This window comes from Macrobrachium nipponense, chromosome 12 (genome assembly GCF_015104395.2).
Source record: "Macrobrachium nipponense isolate FS-2020 chromosome 12, ASM1510439v2, whole genome shotgun sequence".
NCBI classification, from domain to species: Eukaryota; Metazoa; Arthropoda; class Malacostraca; order Decapoda; family Palaemonidae; genus Macrobrachium; species Macrobrachium nipponense.
The window spans coordinates 96,122,837-96,137,790 of NC_087205.1; the positions used below are offsets into that span (position 1 = coordinate 96,122,837).

General features: G+C 38.3%; 1 protein-coding gene across 9 annotated transcripts in view; it reads right to left on the reverse strand.

Annotated features, from left to right (window-relative positions):
- LOC135224681 (cAMP-regulated phosphoprotein 21-like) overlaps window positions 1-14,954 on the reverse strand; it is a 309,729-nt gene that overhangs the window by 232,315 nt on the left and 62,460 nt on the right. For 2 of the 9 annotated variants that reach the window (XM_064263933.1, XM_064263930.1), the window contains exon 1: window positions 627-1,096. The exons of the other annotated variants lie outside the window; for them this stretch is intronic. The gene's annotated coding sequence lies outside the window, so the exon portion shown is untranslated. Of the gene's footprint in view, window positions 1-626; window positions 1,097-14,954 lie in introns of those variants that run through there. 9 annotated transcript variants of the gene reach the window in all.

Below are 14,954 nucleotides of genomic sequence, written 5' to 3' on the forward strand. Positions count from 1 at the left end.
AGCCACCACTAGTTGTGCAATGGACAGAGGTATATAAAGAGACAAAAATCTTGTTATTCTCACTGCAAATATAACGACAGGAGCGAAACTAAAAAAAATTGCGCACTTGGAAAAAAAAAAAAAAAAAAAAAAAAAGCATCACACTTGAATTAATTTTTTTTTGTGTACTTAATAAACAAACGCATCACACTTATAGTAATTTTTGTGTACTTAAAAAAACAAAAGCATCACTTAAAATAATTTTTTTGTACTTTAAAAAAACAAAGGATCACACTGAAGAAAAATGTTGCGCACTCAAAAGTAACAAAGCATCGCGCGTTAACCGATTTTTTTGTGCTTTAACAAAAAACAAAGCATCGCACTTAAACATTTTTTTTTGCACTTAAAAAAACAGAGCATCATATTTAACATTCTTCGTGCACTTACAAAAACAAAGCATCACACTTAAAATTTTTGTGTGCACTTAGAAAAGAACAAAGCATTACTCTTAAAAACTTTTTTTATATTTAAAAAAAAAACAAAGCAGTACATTTAAAATAATGTTCCCGCACTAGAAAAAAAAAAGGGCAAAAGCATCACGACTACTGTACTGGGGGCGTTTCAGGCGACGATGTTACTGGCCTTACCTTAGAGATATATCAACAAGACGAGGATGATGATCTGGTTCGGCGAGTGATGAGATGAGGATGATGGTTGGTATCAAAGATGATGATAAGGATGACGATGACGGCAAGGGAGGAAGAAGGAGGAGGAAGGGGGGGAGGAGGAGGAGGAGAAGAAGAAGGAAGGCAGCTGCATATAACAGAAACACACAGCAGCAGTAGCAGCAGCAGCAGAATAAGAGAAACAGCAGAATTCTCTTCTCTCCTCTTGAGGGGAGCAGTCAGCGACAGTGATTGCAGCCAACAGAGGAAGAGAGAGAGAGAGAGAGAGAGAGAGGGATAGTGTTTGAGCTTGTGTGTGAGACAGCCAGAGGTAGTAGTAGTAGTCAATAGTAGTAGTAGCGATAGTAGTAGCAGTAGTAGTCCCGTGACGCAAAAAAAAAACGATTCTCCAACACCAACGTTCGTCCAATCACCAACACAGCCAGTGAGACACTGACCTAATCCTGTCGGCGGCACAGTGCCACCCGTAAACTTAACCCCCCCCCCCCTCCACCCCCTCCTCCTACCCCCATACCCCCTTTCCATTCTCTCCAAACCCCCCATCTCCCCCTCCCCCTCCTCCTCTAACCAAATTCATCCCTCCGCCTTTCCTTCCTCCATCTCTCTTTCTCCCTCCCCCCCTCTCTTTCTCTCTCGAATTCCCTCCCCCTCCCCCTCCCCTGATAGAACCTCCCAGCGCACACGCAAGCCACGCGCCCACAGCTCCTCTGCCCACGTATAGTTGCCTTACCTCTTTCTACTTCTCCCCCCCTCCCCTCCCCCCCCCCCTCCTCCTCCCTTCTCCTCCCGCCCACCTCACCCTTTCTTCCTCCCTGACCCACCAGCCGGGCCCCACCCCCCACCCCTTAACTCCACCACTACAGCACCTCTTCTATCTCCACCTTCTCTACCCACACCCCCACTACTAACCTGTAATGCTCAATCCCCTCTCCCAGTTCCGACTACCACGCCCCTTCCTCCACCACCACCACCACCTCCTCTCTCTCTCTCTCTCTCTCTCTCTCTCTCTCTCTCTCTCTCTCTCTCTCTCTCTCTCACCAATTACAACCAAAATGTAAAAACATCCTGTTTTCAATCGTCAAGTCGAAGGAAGAATAAAAATAACAAAAAAAAGCCAAAAAAAAAAAAAAAGCAAACTGATCTGAAGCGCGCGTGAAAACAATCAAGAACTCCTTCAAAACTTCGGTAAAAAAGACCTCCTCTTCTTACTCATTATCACACCTCTGCGTTCTCCCTTCTCGTCACCCCTCCCCGCCCTTCCCTCCCTCCAACCCCCGACACCCCCTTTAAATCAGCCCAGCAACATTTCACAATTACAAACTGCGATGAATATGAATGCAACTCTCTCCTCCATTTGGCTCGGGGGTAACTTTATATATACCCTTTCTTAGCCAGCAACATTTTCCAATTCAAAACTGCTTTGAATATGAATGAAACTTTACTCTCTCTCTCTCTCTCTCTCTCTCTCTCTCTCTCTCTCTCTCTCTCTCTCTCTCTCTCTCTCTCTCTCTCTCTCTTTAAATATTTACCTTTCTTTTCGTAGATGAAAAGATGAAATGCCAAAGGATGTTTCACCAAACTTAATCTCCAAGGATGCTAGGACGAGCATCGCTGCAACATCTATCTATCTGAGCTTTAATGACACCTGTGAATCCGTCTGTCTACCTGGACTATTTATCGGTCAGTGTAGACACAGTTGTCTGGCCTCCAATGCAAGGATTACCCGACGATAGGAAGGGTAAACGGGGAATTGGGAATAAAAATGTGACATGGAGGAGGAGGAGGAGGAGGAGGTAAATAATTAGATGAGAGGGAGAAGGAGAATGAGAGAAGAAAATAGCTGGGGTAATGAGGTCGATGAGAAAGGTTCTCCACGAGTGTGAACACAGACACGAAAGAGGAGGAATGGAAATATCCAAGATACGATGATAAAATAAGGAGCAAATAAGGCGCAAGAAGCCTTCGAGAAAATATACGTTACCGTACATGTGTGAAGTCAGATATTTTATGAAATCACTAGGGAATTTGTGAAATGATCAAAATCACTGGGAATTTGTGAAATGACCAAAATCACTAGGGAATTTGTGAAATGACCAATTCGCACAGGAACATTTGATTCACCAACATTGCTTCGCCGTGTTCAGTACTAGCCCCCCGGGGGGATCAAATGCACTTGGGGACATTTGATCGTCCAGGGGCTAGTGCTGAATACATCGAAATACATTTGACCACCGGCCCCCACCCCCTGGGGGCCGGTACTAAACACGGCGAAACAGTATAAATGAATCACTTTAGTACTAGCACTTGGGGATTAATTGTTCATAAGCAGCGAGGTGCTCATTTCACTAATTCCCTAGGAATATCATGAAATCCCTGGATTTCACAAATTTACTGTAACATATATAAACTAGACAAAACAGCTTCTACTCCTCCTCTAAGCGTCACAGCTGATTTTGACAGGTGTCTCCATGCATGAAATTCAAAATGCAGGGGTTTAATGCTCGAAGAATATTTTTGCTCTCCTGACTGACAATTCCAGACTCTGCGCTTGAACTTGTGAAAGACAACGGAAGTCTTGAGATTTCTTAGGAGATACTGATCAGTTAACCTTCCTAATGGCTAAAGGAAATTACTGGAGATGCAATGATTATCCAAAGGTGTGAATGCCTGAGAGAGAGAGAGAGAGAGAGGAAGAGAGGAGGAGAGAGAGAGAGAGAGGAGAGAGAGGAGAGAGATAGAGAGAGAGAGAGAGAGAGAGAGAGAGAGCGGGGAGAGAGAGTAGAGGAGGAGAAAGGGGGAGGGAGAGGAGAGAGAGGAAAGGAGAAAGAAGATAGAGAGAAGGAGAGAATGTCTTACTATCAGCAGAGATCTGGCTGAACAACATTCAGAAATAAGTTACAATACGACGACTATGCGATGTCAATTCAAGAAGCTCAGGAAATGCTGTTTAACCAGAATAAGATGCAAAAATACTTATGGGACGCAGGCCGAACGCCGTGCTAAAAAAAAAAATGAGAAAGCTGAAGGAAGATAATAAAAGAAAAGGCTACGAAATATTCCATGACACACACACACCTACACCTGGAAGGGGTAATTGGCCTCCTTTTTCCCTTCAGAAGGACATGAGACACTCGAATAGTGAAATTCAAGGACCACCTCCATTCCTCACGAGGACATCTGGAGTGCTCATTATACCACTATTTATGTAACCTAATTCTGCGTGAATGATTTCAGGAGAGGTTTACGAGAAAAAAAAAAAAAAGTTCAAAGACGCTTCTTCTCTCTCCTAATGACTCGTAATCTGTTGCAAATCTAGGGAACCCCTCTCCCATTGCAGTTGCATAATGCTTGCACTGTATTTGCAAATGTATCTTAAACCCCCCAACGCTATAAACTGCACGGTCGACCGTTAGGAAGTTTACCGCTCTCTCTCTCTCTCTCTCTCTCTCTCTCTCTCTCTCTCTCTCTCTCTCTCTCTCTCAAACATACACCCACACAGACGCAAATATACTGTCCTAGTGATGATTCCTTCAAGAGTATTGCATAAAAAATTGACTGTCTACTATTCCTACTTCAACTAATTATTATCATCATTATTCTTATTAGTATTAGTATTATGTTATTCAAAATGGCAGAAATCTGCATAAAACCACCGAAAACACGACCAATCAAATTATAAACAATTCATACATAGAATAAATATCCATAACGCGAATGGAAAAAATCTAAAAATCAGAAATGAAAAAATACAAACGAAAACAAAAGACAATCAACAATTAAACCGTTCACAAAACAAATATATAATTGATCAACAATTCATTAATAAGATGAGGTATCAGTGAAGAGTCTAAATATACCAAAGAAAGCGTGAACTGATTTAGCAAGCGATATGAAAAGTGCAAAACAAATACGCTACCTGCTGTTAAGTATATATGAACAGCCATAACTCCATACTTAATAACAGGCTAGATGGTTTCCGTAGTGACAAATATGTCAACCTTGAGTACTCTCGCACAAGCTAAATATCTCGAAAAAGTCGCCCAATGAAAAATACCTGATAAATTACTCAAATTACGTTGGCCCGTTAGATATGTGAAGTCTGCTATAGATAATCTATCAGATTCTTCTGCTTCACATAGAATCGTCATTTGTTAATTCGATGGGCAAAATTTCTCATGAAAGGACACGAAAAAACCTTTGATATATATATATATATATATATATATATATATATATATATATATATATATATATATATATATATATATAGGTAATAGCCACAATCCCCTCTGTTAGATTTTCATATGTATAACGTCAAAATGACCAGTAGATTCTATATATATATATATTATTATTCATATATATATATATATATATATATAATTGCATATATAGTATATATATAATATATATATATATATATATATATCTATATATATATATATATAATAAAAAGAGCCCGCAGTATGAATATCAATTAACAAAAAATAGCAACTAAAACTGACAGATCGTCTGCACCTAGGGCACAGGAGCACAACAGCGCTTAAAGAAGAACCACTGTTGGCTCTCAAACGTCAGAACATCTCCAAACGTCAGAGCAACGAAAACGTCACATCATCATCATCATCATCTTCGGCGTCGGTGACCCTGGTAGTCGTGACGCCAGAAAACCCACAATCAATCAATCATCATCATCATCATCACGATCCACAGCCTCGCCACAATGGCTCTTCCACAGTGTAACAGTGAAAGGGAAATGGGGGGAAATGGAAGGCAGGGAAAAATTGAAAAATAATGGAAAAGGGAAAGATGAACAAAAGGGAAAAATGGAAAAGGGAAAGATGGAAAAAAGGGAAAGATGGAAAAAGGGGGAAAATGGTACAGGGAAAGATGGAAAAAAGGGGAAAATGGTAATGGGAAAGATGGAAGAAAGGGAAAAAATTGAAAAAATGGAAAAGGGGAAAATGAAAGACAGGGAAATAATTGATTAAAATGGAAAAGGGAAAGAGGGAAAAAATTGAAATATGGAAAAAAGGGAAATAATTGATTAAAATGGAAAAGGGAAAGATGGAAGAAAGGGAAATAATTGAAAAAAGGAAAAGGGGAAAATTGAAAAAAGGGAAAAAATAATGGAAACAGGAAAGATGGAAAAAATTTAAAAAAATGGAAAAGGGGAAAATGGAAGTAAGAGAAATAACTGATTAAAATGGAAAAGAGAAAGATGAAAAAGATAAATAATTGAAAAAATGGAAAAGGGAAAGAAGGAAGAAAGGGAAATAATTGAAAAACAATGGAAAAAGGAAAGATGGAAAAAGGGTAATAACTGAAAAAATGGAGAGGGGGAAAATGGAAGAAAGGGAAATAATTTATTAAAATGGAAAAGGGAAAGATGGAAGAAAGGGAAATAATTGAAAAATAATGGAAAAGAAAAGATGGAAAAAGGGAAATAATTGAAAAAATGGAAAGGGGGAAATGGAAAGAAAGGGAAATAATCGATTAAAATGGAAAAGGGAAAGATGGAAGAAAGGGATATAATTGATTAAAATGGTAATGGGAAAGGTTGAAAAAAGTGAAATCATTGAAAAAAATGGAAAACGGAAAAATAGAAAAAGGGAAATAATTGAAAAAAAATGGAAGAGGCAAAGAAGGAAAAGTTAAATAATGGAACAAATGGACGAAATGGAATACAGAGAAAAAAAAAGTATATCTTAGTTTTACCAGACCACTGAGCTGATGAACAGCTCTCCTAGGGCTGGCCCGAAGGATTAGATATTTTTACGTGGCTAGGAACCAATTGGTCACCTAGCAACGGGACCTACTGCTTATTGTGGGATCCGAACCACACTAAATCGAGAAATGACTTTCTATCACCAGAAATAAATCCTCTGATTCCGCGTTGGCCGAGCCGGGAATCGAACTTCGGACCACCGAATTGGCAGCCAAGCGCGAAAACCACTCGTCCAGCGAGGAACTGGAATAAAGGGAAAAACTGGAAATGGAGAAATGGAAACAAAAATAGAAAGGAGAAAATGGAAATAATTGAAATAGAAAAATGGAAAAAATGGAAAGGGGAAAATGGGAAAAAAGGAAAAAAAATTAAATCGAAAAAGGAAAAGGGGGGATAGGGAAAAAAATAGAAACGTGAAAAAAAAAATGGAAAGTGGTGAAGGGGAAAAAATAGAAAAAATGGAAAGAGAAAAATGGAAAACACTGAAAAAGGTGAAAAAAACAAATGGGGAAAAAATGAAAAAAAAAAGTAAAAAAAAAGGAAAAATGGAAAATGGAAAGTGGAAAAAAGGGAAAAGGAAAAAAATAGAAAAATAAAAAAGAAAAACAGAAAAAAAGCAAAAATGGGAAAAACGGCAAAAATGAAAAAGGTGAAAAAATGATAATGAAAAAAAAGAACATTCAAAAAGTATTTTAAAATAACAAATGGGAAAAAAGGAAAAAATTTAAAAAATGAAAAAATGGAAAAGAAAAATATGGGAAAGGGAAAAAATGGAAATGGGAAAAAATGGCAAATGGAAAAAACTAAAAAAAAATGGAATGGAAGGAAATGAAAATGGAAAAAAAAAAATGGAAATGGAAAAAAAAATGAAATTGAAAAATAAACAAATGGAAATGGGAAAAAAATGGAAATGTAAAAAATAAAAAAATGGAAGTAGAACAAATAAAAAAATGGAAAATTTGGAAAAATTAAAAATGGAAATGGAAAAAAAATTAAAAAATGGAAATGGAAAAAAATACAAAATGGAAAATGGAAAAAAAATGGAAATGGAAAAAACAAACTCTGATATAGGAAATAACAGTTGACACTGCAAGAGAAGCAGTGCTTTCAAGCAGTCAGGTGATACACATGACTTGTTTTTTTCCACCAAGGCAACGGCCATTTCTTTCTACAAGGGTCAAATGAGAATAGCGGCATTCTGCCAGTAGATGGAACATATAGCTCTCCACTACTCTTCACTGACAGAATATATATATATATATATATATATATATATATATATATATATATATATATATATATATATATATATATATATATATATATATATATATATATATATATATATATATATATATATATATATATATATATATATGAAAGCACGTCTCTTTTAATGTAATCTAACAGTGGTCAATGAAGTTTACATTATTACTTACACGAGGAAACCTTATATTTGGACTGACAATCTTAATCCCTGCAAAAGCTGTTTTTATGGATCCTTAAACTACATGTGTATATATATACATACATATATATATATAAATATATATATATATATATATATATATATATATATATATATATCTGTGTGTGTATAATATATATATATATATATATATATATATATAATTCTTCGTTAGAAAAATATGTCTCTCTCCCTCAGCTGAGAATAACCACCCCTTTACTTCACTCGAGATATTAAACTACGGCTATGGCCATACTTCAAACAGCTACATATCTCTTCAATCTCTTAGAATTCCCCCCCCCCCCCCCCAACACACACACACACACAAATTGCTACCACTTTTTCCACTCCAGCAGGTAATCCGTATCACTTTCCCCCAATTATCTGATTAAATCGTAATGCGTCACTTTCTCTGTCTCCTTTTCCGCCAGAAATCTTCTTTCTCCAATTAATATGCAAATGATGCCGATCCTCTAATTAAATCAAAATGATTTACTCCCCAGACTCTCACTATGAGCAATTTTTTTATTAAATAGTTTTGTCACTATTCCAAAAGTTGAGTCTTATTTCTCTGGAACAGGAACTGGAATTTAAGATTTACGCCAAAGGCCAAGCGCTGGGACCTATGAGACCACTCTGCACTCACAAGAGACTATAAACGGAGGTAGAGTCAAAGGAATGAAAGGGGTTGCAGCTAGTGGCCGAAGGGGCATTGCAAAGAACCTTAAGGAATACCTACAGTGCACCGAGTGAGGTGCACTGACGGCACAACCCCATAAGGGGAGTAGTTGAGTAAAGAAAGAATTTCAATAAAATAATGAAAGCACTAAAATAAATTCCATCAGGAATTCATCAAATGCTTTGTGCTCGAACACAATACAGGTCAGATGCTAACTTGGTCCTTCGTTATGAGGGTAAGAAGAATCAGGTTCTCACCAGGACAGAATGTGATGCAGACAATCCGAAGCACCGGAATCATGGAAAGAAGAATCAGCCATGAAATTGGTGTCGACTGACGAGGACGCTAAGTTACGAACTTATCCGAATGGAAGAATGAAGTCAAGCTATAATTGCGAGAGGTAATACGAACTTTTCTGGCGAAGGACCAGTTTTGTTGACGGTAAAATATTGCATAATTCTAGATGTGAATGACTGAAACTTTTACAGCAGCTCAGCACAGCAATTTCTGCAACAATTTAAATTTGTATTAAAGGCATATGACAGACAGACTAGAATGACATGTGTACCTGCTCCCTTTAATTAGACGGATGAAAAGAAGAAACAGTCAAACCAGTTATCAATACAAGTGAACATGTCAAGGCTATGTCCAGACATCATAACCTGCTATGAGATTGTGGACATTAGTATCAAAGTATTACCTCCTCCCATAATGGAAAATCATGGTCATGAATACCTGATGGACAGTCGTAACCACCAGGAACAACTGTAGAGATTATTTTATTGATAAGAATACAAAGCCAATGAAGACGTAGATTTACAGAAAGTGAAATCGTACCAGACAGGAAAAAATTGCCTTTGTGAAGAATAGATGAACAATTGTTTTTAAAATAAATCATGAAACAAGGACTGTAATCAAATTGTCGACAATTGATATAAGGATTGAGAGAGAGAGGAGAGAGAGAGAGAGAGAGAGAGAGAGAGAGAGAGAGAGAGAGAGAGAGAGGAAGGTCTTTCTTTCGATTCTATTCTAAATACCTCAGGGCGAATTCCTTGATCCACAAAAGAAAAAAATAATGAAAGCAAGCTTTTTTTTAGCTTTTCAAATTCTTTTATTTTGATCAAAGTCAGCAAAACGTGAAAAGTTTATGAATTCTAAAGGAATTCTCTAATAAAGGGGAAAATGTAAGGACATTCAGAGCAGGAGGAATCAAATAGTGACTCCATAACCTCCCTGGCCCTCCAAACTTTCTCTCTCTCTCTCTCTCTCTCTCTCTACCTTCCTAACATTAAAGCGAAACTGATTGAATTGCATATGTGAATTACGAGGTAATAAAGGTACCCATACATTACATTCTAGCGACCTAGATTTCAGCACGGAGCAGGTCAGGTCTCTCACAAAGAGCGATCTCGCGCGCGTGCGCACACACATCCACCAAGCCACAAGGTCATTGGAACATAAAACGAATAAACAGAGTCGTTGGCGTCATTCACGTCCAGGGCTTGAAAACCATTTCCACCCTTCTCAAAGCTCCGTTGCATAGTGAACCATCCCTTCCCCCTTCCCATAACCCCCTACCCTACCGAGAAGGGAGGGAGGGCCTTAGTGCATTAGCAAAGGGGGAAGGAGAGGGTCTGCAAAGGAACTTAAAAGTGGGATTAACGAGAACAGGACGTGTCGAACTGCTGGAAAAAAACGCGGGAGATTTTCTCAAAGTATTTCAGGTTATAGAAACTGCTGGAAAAAAACGCGGGAGATTTTCTGAGTATTTCAGGTTATAGAAACTGCTGGTGAAAAAAACTCAAAAACGGCGGGAAAGATTTTCCTCAGAGTCGACTTTCACGGTTTATGTAGGAAACTGCTTGGAAAAAAGAAAAACGCGGGAAATTTTTTCTGAGTATTTCGGTTCCTTGTATAGAAACTGCTGGGAAAAAAAAACACGCGCGAGATTTTCTGAGTTAACTTTCAGGTTCTATAGAAACTGCTGGAAAAAAAAGACGCGGAAAGAGTTTTGAGTTTCTCAGAAGTGTTTTCAAGGTTATCAGAAACTGCTGGAAAAAAACGCGGGAGATTTTTCTCAGAGTTATGTCAAGGTTATAGAAACTGCTGGAAAAAAACGCGGGAGATTTTCTCAGAGTATTTCAGGTTATAGAAACTGCTGGAAAAAAACGCGGGAGATTTTCTCAGAGTGTTTCAGGTTATAGAAACTGCTGGAAAAAAACGCGGGAGATTTTCTCAGAGTATTTCAGGTTATAGAAGCCACATCAACTTTGGGAGGAAATTGAAACGATGTTGTGGAAGATCTTACGCCTGCATCTTAAGACGATTTGCTTAAGTTTGGAAAAACAGAGCCTCTGTTTATATCTTATAGCGTTACGGGCTTCTTTCACAACTACCTCAGCGCCAGCTATCGGTGTGGAATACAGAATTTATTTGTTTGTATGGTGTTTTTACGTTGCATGGAACCAGTGGTTATTCAGCAACGGGACCGACGGCTTTACGTGACTTCCGAACCACGTCCAGAGTGCACTTCTATCACCAGAAATAAACATCTCTCACTCCTCAATGGAATGCCCAAGAATCGAACTCGCGGCCACCGAGGTGGCACGCCAACACCATACCAACCACGCCACTGAGGCGCTTAATACAGAATTTAGACCACAGGCACAGCGCTGCGGCCTGTGAGGTCATTCAGCGCTGAAACGGAAACTGACAGCAAAAAAAGTGTCTGAAAGGTGTAACAGGAGGGAAACCTCGCAGTTACACGTAAACAATTGTTAGGAGAGGGTGGAAAGTAAGATGGAAGAATGAGAATACTAATGGAGGTACAGTAAAAGAAATGAAATGGGTTGCAGCTAGAGGCCCACGGAACGCTGCGACGAACCTTGAGCAATGCGATGCACTGACGGATGTGTCCCAGTAGCAGCTTATCTCAGCGGTCGGTTCAATAAATCTACGCTCGATGCTTGCCATGTTTCATTACAACAGCTTTCTCTAATTCATTAGAAAAAGTGAAGTATATCTTAGTTCTACCAGACTACTGAGCTGATAAACAGCTCTCCCAGGACTGGCCCGAAGGATTAGATTTTACGTGGCTAGGAACCAATTGGTCACCTAGCAACGGGACCTACAGCTTATTGTGGGATCCGAACAACATTATATCGAGAAATAGATTTCTATCACTAGAAATAAATTCCTCTGATTTCGCGTTGGCCGAGCCCAGAATCGAACTTCGGACCACCGATTGGTAGCCGAGGGCGAAATCCACTCGTCCAACGCGGAACTATATTAGAAAAAAAGCAACGGGTTGTGGAACTATTAAATGAAAATAATGTAAAGATATGATTATTGTTATTATTTCAGAAGTCAATCGCGGATGGCAGTGATCTGTCGGCTTTGGTTTGAGCGCTTAGGTACAAGCATGGTTTGCTCATGGCTATAAAAACTGCTTCTGTTATTGTTATGTCCCCACATGAATTGCATCTGTATTTTATTCGAGTGTTGTTTATCAAGGCTTGTTTATCAAGGCTTGTTTATCAAGAAGGGAAATTCAAGGTCAAGGTCAACAACGCATCATGGAGCCCAACAGGGCACAACACAGGAAGGAATCAACAATTTTATTAGGGATACAAAATATAGACATGGAACGTAAAACTCACACTGTAACATAGTCTCAACATGTAATAACATAATATGTAAATATTATGTAAATAACCCATCGCCCCATTACAATTTGTAAACCAAAAACATGTAACTGAGAAATATGGCAACCAACCCCCCAACAACAACAAAAAACTAATCCACTCCAGCCGGTATAAGTAGAGCAGAAGACACCTGAATATTTTAATTCTTGCTTAAGAAAGCACCAGACAGGGCGAAACGGACTATAGTAGCAATAAGTGTAAAAAAAAAAACGCCACGAACCTGTAGACTTATCCAGAATTATTGAAGAATCGTTGAAAGCGGAAGTAAGGAAATATGGCAAAGTCTGCATCAAAAAAGTCAGTGCCACAGAGGCGATTGCCTACACCAAAAATTGTGAAAAAGAGAAAATCTAACCTAAAAACAAAACATACATATATATATGTATATATATATATATATTATATATATATATATATATATATATATATATATAATATTATACATATATATATATATATATATATATATATATATATATATTTATTCTCAACCTACATATATATTTCATCACACACGAAAGATAACTAGCTACTCCTATTTTCTCCTACAACGAAGCCCCCCCCCCCCCCCCCCCACACACCCAGCATCAGCCCCCCAGCCCCCATCAAAACCTCCCTCTTGTTCAGTATCCGTAAAATCCAACAAGAACTTTAAAAAAAAATAGAAATAAATAAAAAGGACGCCTCTTCACTTAACGCCAACCGGATGTCAATTTCCGCTACTTTTAACATTCAATGGGGAGTCATGACCCAGAGGCGACTCTCAATTAAATATATTTTCCTCATTACCTCTTGTCCTCCAGGAGGAGCATAACGCCATCTCGCAAGTGTACAGTTCGGCTTTAAATGTGATTTGCCTCGCTTGGCAGACTCACAAAGCACACACACACACCCACACACACACACACACACCTACCTTCACAATACATGACTGAGATCGAAAGATGTCTCCATTTTTTTCAACAGCAACGTAAGCAAGAGAATCACTAGCGTTTGTGTGTGTGTGTGTGTGTAACCTTTACCCACTGAATTACATAACCTAAGGCCTTCCAGTCTCCTAATTAAAAAATTTAGAAAAATTAGGTGATGCTCAAATGAACTTGCTATGAAAGATGGACATGTTATGTTTAAGATGTTTGCTTCTCTCTTTCTTTATCTACTGTGCAGAAATATACACACACACACACATCTCTTTAATATGTGAAAAATTAATTCTCTCTCTCTCTCTCTCTCTCTCTCTCTCTCTCTCTCTACAAAACTAGCCAATTAAATAAGTATTGAGAGTAAGCACATCCAGACCTATAGATCCTAGGGTAACAACACGTCACCACTGAATGAAAGACAGTCTAGTGAGCAAACAATGAAAGACAGTCTAGACTGGAGAACAAAGATAAAAGACAGCCTACAGAGCAAAAAACTAAAGACAGTCTAGAGAGTAAAGAATGAAAGACACTCTCGAAGGCAAAGAACAAAAGACAGTCTGAAGAGCAAAGAATAAAAGACAGTCTAGAGAACAAAGAATGAAAGAGAGTCTAGCCCGGAGAACAGAGAATGAAAGACAGTCTAGAGAGCAAAGAATGAAAGACAATCTAGAGAGCAAAGAATGAAAGACACTCTAGAGAGCACAGAACAAAAGACAGTCTGAAGAGCAAAGAATGAAAGACAGTCTAGCCCGGAGAACAGAGAATGAAAGACAGTCTAGAGAGCAAAGAATGAAAGACAATCTAGAGAGCAAAGAATGAAAGACACTCTAGAGAGCACAGAACAAAAGACAGTCTGAAGAGCAAAGAATGAAAGACAGTCTAGCCCGGAGAACAGAGAATGAAAGACAGTCGGGAGAGCAAAGTATGAAAGATAGTCTAGAGAGTAAAGAATGAAAGACAGTCGGGAGAGCAAAGAATGAAAGACAGTCTAGTCCAGAGAGCAAAGAATGAAAGACAGTCTGGAAGCTGCATTCCATATGTCAGCCAGCTGAATTAATATTAAGTTTGCAAGCGATGACTCACGGACACTAAGAAGCATCCACAGGTGGTTGATACCACCACACTTCATTACATAACCGAGAGCTCAAACTCGCACGCGTAATGTTCGTAATCATTTTCCCACCTCCAATAAATTAACGTCAAAGAAGAGAGCAGGACAACAGAGATGACTTATATAACAGTAATATTAGTATTACAGTCACTACAATGTTCTTTTAACAGTTCGTTTTCATGTTAAAAGGGACTTTTGGTTTTCTTTGTGTCATATCTGTTGAATTTGGGGTGAAATGTAAACTGAAGCACTAAGGCATCATGTTTAACAGATTTTTCATATAATCCTTTGCTATTTTAATCCTTTTACTATCCCGTCTGCAATAAACGATTACTTAACTAGCAATTTCAATCATTTACATTACAGCAATGTTCCGACTTATGCTTATATAGTAGACGTGTTACAAATCAAAATTTACTAACAAAAGAAGAAAAAAAAAACAGTACTCCATCTCAAGGTGTTGGCAGTGAAGAAAGTTACCCTTTCTTGCCTTAATTACGGCAAGGAGAAATATAAATCCAGAAAATTATATATATGAAATGTAATTAATCATCATAATCAAAATATCAAAAACATAAACCGACAGGCAGTGCTTGTTCTACAGCTAAACCTCAAAGTATCGGCAACGACTCGAGAACCGCCCGAAGACCATCAGGTAAGTGTCGTCGTCTTCAAA